Raw genomic sequence first — 14,102 nt, 5'->3', positions numbered from 1 at the left:
AAGTCCTCAAAGATGCCATTGAGGGAATGCATGATGGCAACCATATAATGTTGTGGAACTTGAAGAGGACAAGGCATTTGACAAAAATCCACACTGAGGTATTTATTCAATACTGTCCTATGTGGCCAAGAACAGCTATATCACCAAATGGGTAGATCAGTGTATGACATACATGGCATCTCACTATATTGAAATGTGTGAAGTGACAAATATCTCTGGTCCAGTGATCAGGTCGGTATATCAATGGTGTCTGCTAGGCCCTTTCCTGCCTATTAGTTAAATGATAGACATCACTGATGACATACACATGCTGTGTCCAATCAGCTGTCTGAATGACTACAGCTTGTGGGCAATCATTGACTCCAAATAAGATATTAGTATAATACAGACAGTATCACCAAATACCAGAGACTACTGCCACAGCCATGACAACACCTGCATTGACAAGACACATAGAGGGATTTGTTGAATCAGGAAACAGACAAACCTCCCAAGTATAATGTGGGACATTACACCCTATAATCAGACCAATATTCATGTGACCTGTGTTCTGGGGTACAATGTAAGTGGTACATCCACCAGCATGTGGTCACAGTGCTGACTCCTCCCTTGAATGTAGCACAACTACTGGGTATGTGAAGGACATGCACATTAGAGGGCATAATAAGTTCATGGTCGCCGGCCTTCATCACACTAATAACCATGTACAATGCACCCTTCATCATTTACCTCCCTACACATCTTCCAGTGGTGTGCAATTGAATTGTACCACCATTGTCACAGTGCACTATCACATAGCTTATTGGCCATACCTAGATATTCTTTCTGGGAAATATACATGACTGTGTGATGGTGTGGAACACCAATAAGTTTATAGATTCATAGGTGTTTACTAGGCTAATGACCAAAACAGCCTTTTTAAGCCTAGCCATGCATCCAAAAACACTGACAAGTTCTGATACCTTTGATAAGTGTAAGCAGGGGTTTCAGAGAAGAAACATTTACAAGCAGGGACCTAGAATATAAATCATTTACAGGTTGCCTGTGTCCATTACAGACATAGGTGCCAAACCAGGGAAGAATGTCTTGTTCCCTATCCAATTGTCCAAGTTGCACTTGAATTGGGGTAGGGAGGAACTCTGCTTCATTTTGATGGGGAGCCTTTTCCAAAGTCAGGATAGTTTTTGGGGTACATACCTGTCTTTCCAGAAGGGACTATTTATATCACAGGCATGGTTTAAGTCTTGACAATGGGTAATTCTTTTGCTGTTTGTTTTATGGATATGTAGGAGGTCCATCAGAGTGAGGTCTGACAATGCCTTGTACACCAGGCATAGATGTCCCCTCAAAAGCCTGTAGGAGACAGAATACAGGGATAGGGCCTTGAGGCGGTCTGCATAAGACATTTTCTGTATGCCCTGTATTCTTTTAGTAAGGAACTTCTATGAATATTCCGATTGTTGGATATACCTGGTTAGGTACATACCAAAGGATGCATTGTACTCAATGAAAGGTCTGATGAATGCCTAATACAGTGGAACAATGACTTCTTTGGACATAGATGCCATACCTTTGTTTATAAGTTGAGCAACATAGAATGATTTATTCACTACTGTAGACACAGGATGGACACAGGTTCAATTACTATCTATGTGTGTTCCTAAGTCCCTGACTACTGGGTCAACTCTAGGTGGTGTGTTGTCAGTATGATAGTTAACAGGGCTGGATGACTTCCCAAAGGATACTATTATGCATTTACTGGCATTTAGTTTTAGTCCATGGCTCTGACAGCAGTTGCTTTTTCTGTGTCAGCCCTTCCTGGAGAACATTTGTGTCAGTGTGGGATTCAATGACAGCTCCTAATTTGCAATCATCTGCAAATTTAGTTAGCCAGAAGCCATTGACCTTGGCCTTGACATCAGAGAAGTAAATGCCAAAAAGGAGCAGGCCAAGGAAGGATCCGTGAGGGGACTCCACTTGTGACTGACCTCTTTGTAGAGGTGGATTCCCCAATTCTAACTTCCTGGCTCCTGTCTGTGAGACATTTGGCTATCCACAGCATGACATACAGGTTTATACCTATCCTCTTGAGTTTGTCAACAATGCCCAAATGGGGTATTGTGTCAAATGCCTTGGCCATGTCAATGTAGGCAGTGTGAACCATTTTGCCCTCATCCATCACTTTGTTGACCTTCTCAAGAAGTCCACCAGGTTGAATAGGCATGACCTGCCTTTGACGAAACCAGACTGAGTTGGATGCAGTGTATGGATGTTTACTATATCAATATTGATTATTTCCATGATAATTCTTTCCATGGCTTTACATATAAGGTTAGTGAGACTTATGGATATGTAGTTTCTAGGGTCTGTGGATGTCCCACCTTTCTACAGAGAGATGACTGTTGCTGTTCTCCATTCATGAGACACAAAGAATGTTTGGAGGTGATAGTTAAATAGCAATTCCAGAGGTACTGATAGGTCATGTTTCATGCTATTTAGAAGGTTTTCTGGGATATTGTCTGGGCCCATTGATGTAGTGTTCTTGGCCTGACAGAGTTTTTACACCAGATGCATGTGGACTACCTGTTCAGCTTATGCACACACTATATACATAGGTGTCTGGCAACATTAATGGTATGCATATCATTCATGGCAGTGTGGATTATGCCATAGATATATGCCATGCACACAAGGCAACATGGCTGAATAGCTCATACTGTCACATGTAGGTATAGCAGTATCCCCCCTAACACCTCCTGCAGATATTACAGTACTAGGACAGTGTGCATAGTTACCCTCATAGAGTGTGGCTGTATCATAATAGTTGTCAAGTGTGTGTGTGTGTGCAGGCTCATCTTTTATCACTCCTCATCACATATGTTATGTCACAGGCATGGGATTAGTGATTGTATTATTGTGATGTTGATCATGATTGTGGTTGGATCTTGTAATGTTTGCCATGATCCTTTACCTGTGGCCACCTTGCTAGAGAAGTGTGCTGAGAGTACACCCATATTCAGGTATGACAGTTTGCCCAACTTCACAATATGCACCCCACTTCAATTGTTTGTCAGATCCCTGATAGATGTCCTCTTCATTATTCATGTAAGGATGCTTATCTCACACATACATCAATCCCATTGTTATGTCACCTTGTGTGACTGTCGCAGACAACACATTTTCACTTCCATAGTGTACCATATAGATATGTGCTTGGTGTTGCTGCTACAGCTATCTTCCATTGACGTGCCCTCCTCTGCTGTACATGCAGGAGTTTCACTTGTACTCTTTCCCTGTGTTCATTCCTACAATTCATCTGTGTGTCCCTATTCAATACACACACTTCCCTTGAGTGATTATTTTACATGGCAGTCCCATGCGCTGTTACAGATCATTAACACAGCTTCAGAACAGTATGCCAGGAATGAGATATCACAATATTCTGTACTGTAGTACACAGTCCTGTACAGTGTTTGAACCATATACTTCACATTCATAAATTTCAAATGCCCAGATATTCCCAGGATGTCCAGATGTTTTCCTTATCAAATATGTGGCTTTCTGCCCTATCACTGAGATGACCATTGGACTGATGTGACTAAATGATACCATACCTCTCAACTTCTTAGTGCAAGAAATCTACACAAAGTCTGACAAAATGGGGGGGGGGCACAAATGCCCAAAAATAGGGACAGATTTTAAATATAGCTCTGATAAACTTAAAAAGTCCCTAGAGTAACAGGGTTGTGTTAACATACATTGTCTGAGTGATTTGAAGTCTGAAACTCAAATGCATTTCATTATTTGGTTAGTTCAATCCTCAGATCATCCCAGTGATTTGCCAGAAAACCATAAATTTTATAAGAAGCAGACCAAAAACATAGGGGAAACATCTGGACATTCTGCGAAAATCTGGACACTTGAGAGGTATGAATAATACATACATTTGAGTGCATACATCTCAGCTGTCCTGATCTATGCAGAATGTGCAGTTTTTGTCTTATGTTTGTGATCTCTTCCTCATAAAATATTTTTTCCTGGCAAATCATTGGCATCTCATTGTAGAATGCAATCAGAAAATGATGACTGACATTCGAGTTTTAAACTTTATTCTCTTGAGAATGTTGATGCTAATATGCAACATATATATTCTATCAACTTCCTGTTTGAAAGTGCAATATTAAACATCTGTCCCTATTTCTGTCCCTTTGTTCACCCATTTTATGGCTTTGGACACATTTCTTGCTCCAAGAGGTTGAGAGTGTTACATTCTAACCATTCGTATGTCACATCTATGTCAAGTATGTCCCTATTACTGGTTACGTGTCCTGTCATTAAGTTGGCTTCTGTGCAGACATGTTATACTAACAAAATGGCAGCTATTTGTATAGTCCTGGTGATCAATGCAGCATTCTGCTCAAATCCACACACCATAGGTACTCTTCTTTACATGGAATTGCTATCTGTATTCATTTACAATGCTTCACAGCCAGCAGCATTGTTGCAAGTCACAAAACTTGGTCTCATTAATATGGATTGCGCTGCACATCAGTCAAAAAAAGATGATGGCTGTGCAGCATGCCTTGATAGCTTTCAAACCACTTCTGTCTGGGCAAAGCCTACAATGAGCTTATTGAATCCCCCAGTAGCACTTTATTAATTAACTAAGAATTAAATTATTTGATGGAAACTGATAATGAATTTAAATGGCTTCATAAAGAGACTGGATATTTAGGTACTATTGCCCTGAAACTGTAGTTTTATTGGCCATTTTGGGTCAATTCCTAACTCCTTGATCTCCCTCTCTTAAAACCCTCTTTTGTGTGGTTTTGCGTGGTTTTGCGCATAGCGCAACATCGGGCAGCACCGCCTAATTGGGTTTAAACTATTCTTGGCTCCACGAAGTCTGCTCTTCACCTTTTCCCTTAGAACTGCTCTATCTCTCAAAGTAAACACCATATTCTCATTCTAAGGCCCCTCACTGGTCCAAATAAGTAATTTTACAAGTTAGCACTAATAAACCATAAGCACTACTTACTCTTATAATCTCTACGATTACCTTGTCCCCTATTGGTCTGTTTTAATTCAGTTCCCTATATTACTCTAGCATGTCCAAAGGTCAGTCAATGTTTTTTTCTCCAGTCCAGCTGGTGAATCTGGGAATTTTGAGGCAATGTTACAACTGTCTCATGTACACAGACAACCCTCTCCTCCTCCAAACAGGTTCCAATATATGTGAGAGATGCAACCATATTGCCAAACTGGAGGCTGAGCTCTCTCATCTCAAAACTGGTGTAAACAGTCAGGAGGAGAAGGTAACCTCACACAACACAATTCCAGTATCACATAGTTCCACCACAACAGCGAACCAAACACATAAAAACACAAAAACATACTCGGAGGCTCTAAATATAAATCTACCTAAGCAGCAGAGACCTCCAAAGCAGACATCCAAGCAAGCACTACCCCAAAACAAAACACGTACAACACATAGCACACAAAGTCAGTGTGCCACGCAGTCACAGCCCTTAAGGCTGAATAACACACCTGATACACTTGTAATAGGTGACTCTATTGTCAGACACACTGACGTCCCGCTCACCAGGCTGAATAAAGAGAAGTTCACAGTGAGCTGCCTGTCAGGTGCTAGGATCCTCCACATAATGCAGGCACTCAGGTCACTCCAAAGCAAATACAAATATGACTCAGTCATTGTACATGCTGGCATGGATGACCTGAGACGTACCTCCCTCGACTGCTTGAAAAGAGACATAGAGGAGCTCCCTGATCATGTAGCCCAGGCCGGTATGACCCTGACCTTGAGCAGCATCTTACCCTCACCTAGAATGATGCCACAGTATAAAGACAAAATGATCGATTTTAACAACTGGCTAAAATTTTGGTGTCATTCAAAGGGGATACAGTGTCTGTCAGCCCGGGATGACATGCTCGACAAGCCACGCTGCTTTACTAGGGACGGCTTGCACCTGTCACCCCTGGGCTTTCGGATATTGGCAAAGGCTCTTGCCACCCCCATAGTGCCTTTTTTAGGCAAGGCTCAAAAGTCAAACCCACCTCCATAGACAGCACAAGGAACAAGAAACTAAGGGTAATGCTGCTAAATGCCAGAAGTCTTAACCTCAAGATGCATGCACTCGAAGCTCTCCTCAGTATGGAGAACATCGATATCTGTGCAGTGACAGAAACCTGGTTCAAGGCTCCAGAGAGCACCCCAGCACTACCAGGTTATAACTCATATCATGCTTTTTGACCCCATAACCCGGACCGAACCACAAAAGGAGGGGGAGTTTCCATATTTATCAAGGATATCCACACCTCCAGGTTAGTGGCATTGCACGAAGTATCGGAGACCATCCATGTGCAACTGACAGGGGGCAAGACTGCTTTTCAGTTTATAGCATCCTACAGACCACCCTCTCAAAGTCAGGAATCCCACTTGGCATTCCCGAAAACATTGGAGAACATGAAGATCTCTCCGAACACCATTATATTGGGTGACTTCAACTACCCAAACATAGACTGGGAGCATTATTCAAGCCCCAGCACCTTAGCCCAAAGGTTCCTGGAATTTATAAACTCAAATGCTATGGAACAACTAGTCACCACTCCCACAAGAGGGGAAAACATACTAGACCTGATAATTATCAACATGGGGACTCTATGCTCAATACCAGAAGTATACCCCTCATTGGTAAGATCAGACCATAAATTAATTTCACTGGATATCCACATCCCGACCCCACCCCCAGCCCAGAAAACCACAGTGAAAAACCTCTCAAAAGTGAACTTCACACTTCTCAAAACTGAATTGAAATCCTTCAAGGCCCCAGAGCCAGTGGAAACTACAGCCCAAACTGCAGAATCCTATATAAACGCATTCTACGGACATCTCCAGGAATGCATGGATCATGCTATCCCAAACAAAATCAAGACCCAATCATCCAAAGGCAGGCGTCCAGTCTGGTGGACCTCAGCCATAAATAACCTGTACAACAGAAGGAAGAAGCTACTACATGATAGATCAAAATCCCTAAAAGGGAAGGCATCTCTGATCAGTACTAGCAAAAAATTACGATCCCTCATAAAATCCTCCAAGGCCAGCTTCGAGAGAAAAATTGCACAGGACACTAAAGACAATCATAAGGCTTTTTTCAGTTATGTTAGGAACCTGGGATGCAACTCCCAGACTTGTTCTGAGTTGATTCTAAATGACAAAAAATACACTGAACCCACAGACATCGCCAATATCCTGGCAGACAGGTTCAGTGCAAACTTCTCCCCCCCTAAAGAGCAAGTATCTATCCCGGCAGAGTGCAGCCTCCCAAACATCTCTGATGCTCAGGTGAAGGCCGCCCTCTCCAAAGCAAAAAACACTGCTTCCATGGGACCAGATGGTATCCCGGGTTGTGTCCTACATGAACTCCAAGAAGAACTAATCCCTCAAGTAAAACTGCTGTACAATCTCAGCCTCACTACAGGATATGTGCCCAAAGAATGGCGTACAGCAACAGTGGTCCCACTCCACAAAGGTGCCGCCTCTGCGGACTCTGGAAACTATCACTCCATAAGCCTGACTAGCCTAGTCTGCAAGGCTATGGAGAGGATCATCATGGAACTTATAAACAAAGACATTGGGGACCTACAGACATTAGATCCTACCCAATTTGGCTTCGTCAAGGGCAGATCCTGCCTTTTGAACCTGGTCGACTTCTTCAAAACAGTCACCAAGGCCATAGATGAAAGGAAGGTAGTCCACCCAGCCTATCTTGACCTCGCAAAGGCATTTGACACAATACCCCACTCAGGCATCATAGATGAGCTATCCAGCCTAAATATAAACCTCTATGTCCCAAGATGGGTCGCAAACTGGCTCAAAGACAGAACCCACAGAGTCAGAGTTGCTGGGGCCATGTCAGACTCGAAACCGGTCACAAGTGGCATCCCACAGGGTTCTGTCCTGGGACCTCTCTTGTTCGGTATTTACTTTTCTGAGGTACAGGCCAACGTGGGAGGACTATGGCTCACCAAGTTCACAGATGACTGCAAACTGGGTGCCATAATTGACTCTCCAGCTGACACAAACATCCTTCAAAAAGGTCTCGCAGAGACGGATAACTGGTGCCAAAGCCATGGTCTAAAGCTAAATGCCAAAAAGTGTATAGTCATACCCTTTGGCAAAAACAATGTGCCCACAAATTACCACATAGGTGGTAACCCATTAAGTACAGAGAAAGTAATTAGGGATCTGGGGACCCAAGTTGATAGCAGTCTCTCCTTTGACAACCACATTGCCAAAGTGGTTAGAAGGACCTTCTACATGGCCCACCTCATCATGAAAGGATTCACATCTAGATCAAGAGAGGTAATCGTGCCCCTTTATTCATCCCTCATCAGGCCCATCATAGAATACAATGCCCCCTTTGGGATGTACCTTACCCGACACCTGCAGCAATTAGAAAGACCCCAAAAGTACCTCACCAGGAGGATCAAGGGACTCAAACAGATGCCATATGCTACTCGGTTAAAAAAACTCCAGCTCTACTCAGTTGCATACCGCCTACTTTGAGGCGATCTATGCCTGACATGTAAAGCTACGTCCAACCCAGAATTGATGGACATGCTCCACCTCAGTAAATCTAAATCCCTTAGAGCCACGCGCTCGAGGGACTTGAACCTCAGCACAGAAATAAATAGAACATGCTGGAAGGACAGATTCATTAACCCAGAGGCTCCCTTTGCTCTGGAATAGAATTCCAATTCATGTTAGGCAGAGCACCTCACTGACTCTCTTCAAGAGGAATCTTGATGAGTGGATGGGAGATTGTAGGTTTGTCCCGGGGATTACTTCCGTGTCACTATTAGACAGAGGCACAGTAAACTAAACTTTAAAAAGGGCACAGTATACTCAAATCAAGGGGTGGCGTAAGCCAAACACAATCGGGCTAGGCTTATAAATGCCCCAGGGCAGATAGCCTAGTATGAACCTATGAACCTTTGAACCTATACAATTGTAAAGAAGTAGAAACAATAAACTATAAAGCAATTTTAGATAACATTAAAATGATAAATAATTGGAATAAATTTGTTTTCATTGGATGATAAGGACATTTTAATCAAATTGGTTATTTTTATCCCAAAACTGTACATTTTACATATAACTTCTTTATTGCTTTCTAATAAACACATTAGACAATCTGTTGAGATTTGCTTGATTTATTTATTTATTTTTATACTACAACACGTCTAGAATAGCTTTGGGACATCATGTATGAAAATGAAAAAGTTAGTGGAACAGGATTTCCTGACCTATAAACTTATGTTATGCCTTCAGTTATTTTAAGCACTAGTTTTATAGTTAAATTCTGATTATTCATCCACTTTAAAGTAATTGCATAAAACCATTTGGTTAAGTTAGGAAAAAAACACTATATAACATATACAAATATTGAAAAATTATATGAACTGTCTTTTAGGTTCATAAGTTCATAGGTAGGTACTAGGCTATCTGCCCGAGGGCATTTAAAAGCCTAGCCAAAGTGTATTGAATTTCGCCACTCCATTGATTAATTAACTGATCCTCTGTCAAGCAGACCCAATGAAGTGATTCCAGGGGTGTATTTTCTGTTACCCATCCACTCGTCAAGGTCTCTCTTGAATAATGTTAGTGAGGGGCTCTGCCTGATGTAATTTGGAATTTTGTTCCAAAGCATGGGGAGTCTCTGTGACAGGAATCTATCCCTCCAGCATGTTCTATTTATTTTTGTGGTTAGGTTTAGCTCACTAGAGCACGTGGCTCACAGTGACTTGGATTTCTTTAGGTGGAGCATGTCCATCAATTCTGAGATGGACATGGCTTTGTAAGTCAGGCAGAGATCATCTCTGAGTAAGCGATATGCCACTGAGTACAGCCAGAGTTTTTTCAGTCGGGCTGCATAGGACATATGTCTGAGACCAGTAATCCTCTTGGTGAGGTACTTTTGTGGTCATTCCAGCTGTTGTAAATGAGTGACGAGTAGAGGGGCACTATAACCTCTTTATTTCTAGATGCGAACCCTTTAGTAATTAGATGGGCCACATAGAAGAATTTCCTAACTACTTTGGCAATATGATTTTCAAAGGAGAGATTACTATCTACCTGGGTCCCTAGATCTCTTATTACCTCTTCTGTATTACGGGGGCTGCCCCCTATGTGGTAATTCATGGGTGTTTTGTTTTTCCCAAATGGGATGACTATGCATTTTTTGGCATTTAGCTTGAGGCCATGACTTTGACACCAGCTGTCCGTCTCAGTAAGGCTCTTTTGGAGGATGTCCGTGTCAGCTGGAGTGTCAATTATGGCTCCCAGTTTGCAGTCATCTGCAAACTTGGTTAGCCATAGCCCTCCTGTGTTTGCCTGTACTTCTGAGAAGTATATGCAAAACAGTAGAGGTCGCAGGATCGAGCCTTGTGGGACACTACTTGTGACTGGCTTAGAGTCGGATCTAGAACCTGCTATTCTTACTGTGTGTGTTCTGTCTGTAAGCCAATTGGCAACCCATCTCGTGACATAGGGGTTTATGTTCAGGCTGGTGAGTTTTTCTGTAATACCTGAGTGGGGAATGCTGTCAAAAGCCTTGGTGAGGTCAAGGTAGGCTGTGTGAATCACCTTTCCCTCATCTCTGGCCTTGGTGACTGTCTTGAAGAAGTCAACCAGGTTTAATAGGCATGATCTGCCCTTAACAAAGCCGAACTGGGTCGGGTCAAGTGTTTGGAGGTTCTCAATGTCTTTGTTAATGAGTTCCATAATGATGCACTCCATAGCCTTGCAGACCAATGTTTGGAGGTTCCCAATGTCTTTGTTAATGAGTTCCATGATAATGCGCTCCATAGCCTTGCAGACCAGGCTAGTCAGTCTTATGGGGCAATAGTTACCAGGGTCAGTTGTGGCCCCTCCTTTGTGGAAAAAAAAACGTTGCTGTTTGCCATTCTATGGGCATGTAGCCTATGGAGAGGCTGAGGTTGAACAGTGTGTTTAGTTGGGGGGGGGGTTAGTTTGTTCTGTAGTTCATGCAAGACGTAGCCTGGGACACCATCTGGTCCCACTGACGCTGTGTTTTTGGCTTTTGAAAGGGCTGTTTTCACCTGTGTCTCTGTGATTTCTGGGACACTACACTTTTCCAGTATTGTTGTGGGTCCTTTTGGAGGTGAGAGGGAGGTGAAGTTTGCTCTGAATCTATTTGCCAGGATGTTGGCAATATCAGTAGGTTCAGTATAGTTTGTGCTATTTTGCTCTAGTTCAGTGCATATCTGCAAGTTGCCACTTAGATTCTTAACATAGCTAAAGAAAGCTTTGTGGTAATCTTTTGAATCCTTGGCTATTTTTCTTTCAAAGTTAGCCTTGGATAATTTCATGAGGGACCTCAGGTTCTTACTGATTCTGATCAGGGATGTCTTTCCTTCTTGGGATTTGCTTTTTTCTGAACTTGTTTTCTCCTTCTATTATATAGCCTGTTTATTGCAGGGGTCCACCTAACTGGTATCCTTCTCTTAGAGGAGTGAGTCTTGGTTTTGCTAGGTATGGCATGATCCATGCATTCTTGTAGGTGCTAATAGAGTGCATTTGTAAAGGTTTCTGCATCTTGGGCAGCGTTATCCTTTAGCGTAGAGGCTGTGAAACTTACCACCTGTGTCTTAAGTAAACTGAAGTTTGCTTTAGAAAAGTTTTTTACTGTGGTTTCCTTAGTTGGGGGTGGTGGTGGGGTGTGGACATCCAGAGTGATTAGTTTATGGTCTGATCTAACCAGTGACGGGTTGACCACCAGTGTGGAACACCTGTCGGCCATGTTGGTGATGACCAGGTCCAATATGTTTTCACCTCTGGTAGGGGAGTTTACCAGCTGATCCAGGGCATTTGAGTTGATGAATTCCATGAAGCGCTGGGCCTGGGAAATTGGACTCGAGTAGTTTTCCCAGTGAATGGTAGGATAATTGAAATTGCCCAATATTAGGGTGTTTGGTAGGACCTTCATGTTTTCCAGTGTCTCCAGAAAGGTGGAATGGTGGTCCTGGGTCATGTAGGGTGATCTGTAGCAGGCCACAATTTGCATTGCAGATTTGCCCAGTGTTAGTTGCACATGGATGATCTCAGAGGTATCATACTGGGCCACTAACCTGGAGGTGTAGGTATCCTTGATGAATATGGATACAGCCCCCCCACCTTTTGTGTTTCAGTCCATGTTCTTTGGCTGAAACGTGTGGTATGAGTTGCAGCCTGGTAGTGGTGGGGTGTTCTCTGGAGCATTGAACCAGGTTTCAGTTACTGCAAGATGTCGACGTTCTCCATACTGAGGAGTGCTCTGAGTGCATGCATTTTGAGATTTAATCTCCTGGCGTTGAGTAGCATAATGCTCATTTTTTTGTTAATTGAGCTGTTTATGGAGGTGGGTTTGACTTTTGAGCCTTGTCTAAAAAAGGCACTATGGGGGCAGCAAGAGCCTTGGCCTGTATTCGAAAGGCTAGGGGTGATAGGTGCAAGCCGTCTCTTGCGAAGCAACGTGGCTTGTCAAGCATGTCATCCCAGGCTGACAGACACTGGAACCCCTTTGAATGACACCAGAAACTTAGCCAATTGTTGAAATTGATAATTTTTTCTTTATACTGAGGTATCATTCTTAGTGAGAGCAGGATGCTACTCAAGGTCAGGGCCATACCAGCCTGGACTACATGATCAGAGAGCTCTTCCATGTCTCTTTTCATGTAGTCCAGGGAGGTACGTCTCAGGTCATTCACACCAACATGAACAATGACAAAGTCATATTTGTACTTGTTCTGGAGAGAACTGAGTGCTTGTGTTATGTGGTGGATTCTGGCTCTTGACAGGCAGCTAACAGTAATCTTCTGCTTGTCCAGCCTAGTGAGTGGGACATCAGTGTGCCTGACTATAAAGTCACCTATTACTAGTGTGTTAGGTATGTTATTTTGCCTTAAGGGCTGTGATTGTGAGGCATGCTGATTTTGTGTTTTATGTGTTGTCGGGTTTATGATGGGAAGTGCAGGTTGTCTGGGTGTCTGCTTTGGAGGTCACTGATGCTTTTGCAGGTTTTTATTTAGAACCTCCGAGTATGATTTTGTGTATTTATGTGTATTTTTTGCCAGTGCTGTTTTAGTAGGTCTGTGTGTGGCTGGAGTTGTGGTGTAAGTGTTAACCTTCTCCCAGTTTGGCTGTATAATTGCATCTCTCGCATATGTTAGTGTTCTGTGTTAGGAGGAGAGGGTTGTCTGTGTACATGAGGCAGTTGTAACATTGCCTCAAGATACCCAGAGTCACCAGCTGGACTGGAAAGTCCACCTGAAGTTGCCCTTTGGTCATGCCTGAATAGTAGGGTGAGCTGCTTAGTCGCTTGGTTGGTGAGGGGTGAATAAAGAGCCTTGCCCTGCTGGGCAATCAGTGTCAGGGTATATTAGTGCTTGCTATTAGGTCTGAGCAAGTGCTGGGCTATAAGATGTTTTTGAGTGCTTAGGTTGAGAGTTAGACTAGTTTCAAGGGAAAAACTGAAGAGGAGACAATGGAACCGGGAATAATTTAACTGTAGCTAACCGGCACTGCCCGGTGTGCAAAACCATGCAAACGCAGTTTTTATAATAGGGAAATGAAAGAGAAAGAAATTAGCCAAAAATGGCCAATAAACTACTAACTTCTTGGCTGGAACCACTCCTCTAGGGACAGATAGGTTGCTCAAAGCTCCCCTCTCTCACAGGTGAACAGAGAAACTTCCTTCTATCCAAGTAAGGTATGGGCAACTCAGAAACTAGTATCACAGCCCTGAATTCAGCACTAGCCTGAAAACTGGACTATACTAGCTTAGAAAGGTGGGAAACAAGGAATTTTTTTTGTTGTTTTTTTGATAAGATAAAGCAAAAACAGTGAAAAATACACTTAAAACAGCTTTAAATGACTACAAATGATCAGAAAAGTCTGTTGCACTTTAGTGTGTAGCCTACGACAGTTAAACAAATTATGTAAACAAAAAACAACTTTTTAAAAGTGCAGGCAGTCAAATAAGTACAATATGTGAAAAAAATCAAGCTTTTAAATCACAATA

This window comes from Protopterus annectens, chromosome 5.part0 (assembly GCF_019279795.1).
Source record: "Protopterus annectens isolate FY-2018-M chromosome 5.part0, PAN1.0, whole genome shotgun sequence".
In the NCBI taxonomy this organism is placed as follows: domain Eukaryota; kingdom Metazoa; phylum Chordata; order Ceratodontiformes; family Protopteridae; genus Protopterus; species Protopterus annectens.
Note: the sequence above shows the minus strand (reverse complement) of the source record.